General features: G+C 44.4%; 1 non-coding gene across 1 annotated transcript; it reads left to right on the plus strand.

Annotated features, from left to right (window-relative positions):
- The first annotated feature begins 2,755 nt into the window (after positions 1-2,755).
- On the plus strand, positions 2,756-4,660 carry LOC126977631 (small subunit ribosomal RNA). The gene has a single exon (XR_007732306.1). It is a non-coding gene; the product is annotated as a small subunit ribosomal RNA (ribosomal RNA).
- The last annotated feature ends 386 nt before the right edge of the window (positions 4,661-5,046 follow it).

Consider the following 5,046-nt stretch of genomic DNA (forward strand, 5'->3'; position numbering starts at 1 on the left):
CCGAGGACGCATCGTCGCCGAGAAGCAGAGTTGTGTGTGTGTGTGTGTGCAAACAAACAACAGGCCAACATATAATTATTATAATAACATAATAATATAAATAATATTATCATGATATTTCGTCGTGACGGACGCGTCACGCGATTTCTCATGATTATAAAATTTTACAATATATTATTATTTATTATAGTTGAAAGACGTGGTTGATGTTGTACACGGCGACTACTCTAATGATAACGAGTACGATCATTTTCAGGTTATTATGTCGAGTCGAGTGTTGTGATAAGTGTACATCGCCGTCGGCGGCGGCGGCGGCTCCGGTGGTGTTGGGCGCGCTGCGCAAATTCCAAAAGCGAGTACGATCGGCCCCAATAGCGGGTACGGTCGATTCCTCAATAGCGAGTACCGCCTAGCGCGAGGAGCGCGGCGCTCCCTGCCGGTCTCCCCGGACGGATATCTCACTTACTTGTTTTCTCCAATAACGAGTACCGCCGAGCGCGAGGAGCGCGGCGCTCCCTGCCGGTCTCCATCTTTTCTCTTGTTCCTTGTACACCAGAACATTATAGTTTTTGACCAATATTCGTGTCCCCTAATAATTGCATGTTCTGTCCGTTTTTTTTTTTAAATTAAATAAAATAAATTATTAATTATTAATTTATCATAAAAATACCTACGAGAAAAAGTGTAGGTGATAAAATTATCTATAAAAAATGTACCGATACTTTTTTTCCTACGAGCCACCGTTTCTGAGATAATAACTATTCAAAAACTTATAAAAACGCGCTAAGTACACTACTACCTCATAGGTGGCGTGGAAACTCACTTTTTGAATCTAACACTAAGTATTGATACATTTTTAATGGATAATTTTACGATCTACAATTTTTGTCCGAGATACTTTTATGATAAAACTTACCTACCGTTTTGCTGAAAATCGCGAAAAACGAATGTGATTAAGTAAGTAAGTAAGTACGTAAGTAAGTAAGTAAGCAACTAAGTAAGTAAGTAAATAGGTAAGTAAGTAAGTAAGTAAGAAAGAATTACGTTTAAAGATATTTATTTCTCATTAAAAACATAATATTGTCACTTACATGAGAACATAAAAATATGATGTAATAATTTATCCGCCGTTCTTTAGATGTTCAGTACATACATGTTACACATTATAGTACTTATTCTTCTTCACAAAATTTAAGATTACACACTTTTACAGGGCACTGTCACATAACAAACAATTTCAGACATGTGTTTTATAAAAACTTTGAAACAATATAGTCTGATAGGTCACGTTTAAATGTTTTTAGTGACCTAATCTTTTTGAGAGATGAAGGTAGACTATTAAAAAGTTGTGCGCCCTCGTAAATAAACATACGCTTGCCGTAATTTGTTCTTGTCTTAGGTAGTATCAAGTAGCTGGCTCGTCTCGTGCTGCGTTTAGACGCATGTTTAGTTTGGGTGAGTAAGATTGATGTATGATAAGAATTTTGATTTGATTTGAAATATATTTTTTTTTGGAGGTTTTTTATTTGGTTTCGGAGGGAAAATGAAATGTACGTGTCGCGCGTTTATTACTGATCATTATCGTACTCGTTATTAATAAAGTAAAAAAAAAAAAAAAAAAAAAAAAAAAAAAAAAACGATTTTTTCTTCGAAGCCGCAATGCATATTCAATATTATGTTATTAATAAATAGTAAAATCAAATCAAAATCACTTTATTCACATATCAGAGAGTTTACACGTTCATATCGTTCGCGTGCACCACACATACGGCAGTCGGCGTCGAGAGTCGAGTCCGTAGCGAACGGTTCGCGACGCCGAATTCAACGCCGCTCAAGTTTTTTCTTGTAAAAAGAGTGAAAAACGCACGCGACAAAAATACAAAAACGCACAACACCAACCACCACCCCCAGCCACAACAACTGCTGCTGTTTTATTATTCTCGTCGTCGTCATCGTCATTCATATTTTATTTAATATATATTTATATTTGAGTAAGTTTGTGAATGCGCGCGATGATAACGACGATGATATAATAACAATACGGTTGTTGGTACTCTCGGGGCAGAGCTGGTGTGTCTGTGTCTGTGTTTGTGTCGCGCGTTGTTTTATATGTTCTTTTTTTACAATATAAAAAATGAGACAGACTCACCGCGCTGTGTCGATCGAGCGTTTTCGAGTTTCCCTATGCGGATGATATTTGATTTGGTGATTTGAAAGGTTTTTTGTGATTTCGTTTCTCATAATTCCTCTCTTCACTCTCTCTATAGTATCATACGCTGCGGCGATCCTCGTCACGTTGAAAGCGATCGTGTAAATTTTTTGCGCGCACCAAGACGCCGACTGGGCTTCGACGGTTTCCCTCTGTTAAGATTTTTAACGTGAGGGCCCGCAAGCCGGAACGCGTCGCGCATTTCACTCGTGCGAGACGTTCACGCTCCTCTCAAGCACCGGGCGTCGATCCGATTTGTGATCACGACGTGTACCGATATTAATACGTTGATACCGCTTCTATTGCGTGTCATCATTTTTATTATTACCCGAAGGGACTCTCGTTACTGAACTTTCATAACATACAATCGGCCCATCGCCGATTTATGATTCGTTCAACGCGCACCGTATGCCTTTGAGATATATAGTATACAGTGCGCGAACGGATATCTCACGATATGTTCAAGATGTCATAGTCGCGACGCCCTAAGGGGAGATCGCGACGCATGACGCGCTGAGCGCGACAACAATCGTTGTTTGCAGCAGCTCCCTGGTTGATCCTGCCAGTAGTTATATGCTTGTCTCAAAGATTAAGCCATGCATGTCTCAGTGCAAGCCGTATTAAGGCGATACCGCGAATGGCTCAATATATCAGTTTTGGTTCCTTAGATCTTACTCAGTTACTTGGATAACTGTGGTAATTCTAGAGCTAATACATGCAATCAGAGCTCTGACCAGTGATGGGATGAGTGCTTTTATTAGATCAAAACCAATCGACGGAGGGCCTCGCGTCCGAAGTCGTTAATTTTGATGAATCTGGATAACTTTTGCCGATCGCATGGTCCAGTACCGGCGACGCATCTTTCAAATGTCTGCCTTATCAACTTTCGATGGTAGTTTCTGCGACTACCATGGTTGTCACGGGTAACGGGGAATCAGGGTTCGATTCCGGAGAGGGAGCCTGAGAAACGGCTACCACATCCAAGGAAGGCAGCAGGCGCGCAAATTACCCACTCCCGGCACGGGGAGGTAGTGACGAAAAATAACGATACGGGACTCTTACGAGGCCTCGTAATCGGAATGAGTACACTTTAAATATTTTAACGAGGAACAATTGGAGGGCAAGTCTGGTGCCAGCAGCCGCGGTAATTCCAGCTCCAATAGCGTATACTAAAATTGTTGCGGTTAAAAAGCTCGTAGTTGCATTTGTGCGCCGCGCTGTCGGTGCATCGCATCCGCGGTGATACTGACACGTCTGCGGAGCATATCGTCGGTGAGCCGGCGGTAAAACGCCGGTTCAATATCAAAATCCTATCGCGGTGCTCTTCAGTGAGTGTCGAGATGGGCCGACAATTTTACTTTGAACAAATTAGAGTGCTCAAAGCGGGCTCAAAATGCCGCTTGAATATTTCGTGCATGGAATAATAGAATATGATCTCGGTTCTATTTTGTTGGTTTTCAGAACTCCGAGGTAATGATTAATAGGGATAACTGGGGGCATTCGTATTGCGACGTTAGAGGTGAAATTCTTGGATCGTCGCAAGACGAACATCAGCGAAAGCATTTGCCAAAGGTGTTTTCATCAATCAAGAACGAAAGTTAGAGGTTCGAAGGCGATTAGATACCGCCCTAGTTCTAACCGTAAATATGTCATCTAGCGATCCGCCGACGTTACTACAATGGCTCGGCGGGCAGCTTCCGGGAAACCAAAGATTTTGGACTCCGGGGGGAGTATGGTTGCAAAGCTGAAACTTAAAGGAATTGACGGAAGGGCACCACCAGGAGTGGAGCCTGCGGCTTAATTTGACTCAACACGGGAAATCTCACCAGGCCCGGACACCGGAAGGATTGACAGATTAACAGCTCTTTCTTGATTCGGTGGGTGGTGGTGCATGGCCGTTCTTAGTTGGTGGAGCGATTTGTCTGGTTAATTCCGGTAACGAACGAGACTCTAGCCTGCTAAATAGGCGTCGTCATTTAGGTGTGCGCGGCTTCAGGGTCGCGCAACTCACTGGCGGCGTATTAAAATTCTTCTTAGAGGGACCGGCGGCTTCGAGCCGCACGAGATTGAGCAATAACAGGTCTGTGATGCCCTTAGATGTCCTGGGCCGCACGCGCGCTACACTGAAGGAATCAACATGTTCTCCCTGGCCTAGAGGCCCGGGCAACCCGTTGAAACTCCTTCGTGCTGGGGATTGGGGTTTGCAATTATCCCCCATAAACGAGGAATTCCTAGTAAGCGCGAGTCATAAGCTCGCGTTGATTACGTCCCTGCCCTTTGTACACACCGCCCGTCGCTACTACCGATTGAATGATTTAGTGAGGTCTTCGGACCGACACGCGGTGGCTTCGCGGCCGTCGGCGTTGCTGGGAAGTTGACCAAACTTGATCATTTAGAGGAAGTAAAAGTCGTAACAAGGTTTCCGTAGGGGAACCTGCGGAAGGATCATTAACGTGTAACGGTCGCGTGCGCGAGCGTTGTCGCCGACACGCTTCGCTCACAGCCGACTGTTGACGATGATAACTTCAATCACGTGTCAATCACTGATTATTTTCGCGCTCGCGATGTGCTCTCTGTGCTACGTTGTCGCGTTTGCCGCGCGCGCGCTGACATCTCCCGCCGCAAGTGGGGGGGGTGTCCGGCACGACGTCTCCGGCACGACGCTTCGGCGGCGCGGTTCGCATGTACGCGACGCGCGTGCGTCTCGCGACGCGCTCATGTCGAGTGCGAAGCGAGTCGAGATCACGACGTACGCGCAATGCGTGCGTCACATAATATTTTGTTACACACAGAGATCGTTCACGTATTTTCTAAATATAAAAACTATTACCCTGAAC

Source organism: Leptidea sinapis, chromosome 45 (assembly GCF_905404315.1).
Source record: "Leptidea sinapis chromosome 45, ilLepSina1.1, whole genome shotgun sequence".
NCBI lineage: Eukaryota > Metazoa > Arthropoda > Insecta > Lepidoptera > Pieridae > Leptidea > Leptidea sinapis.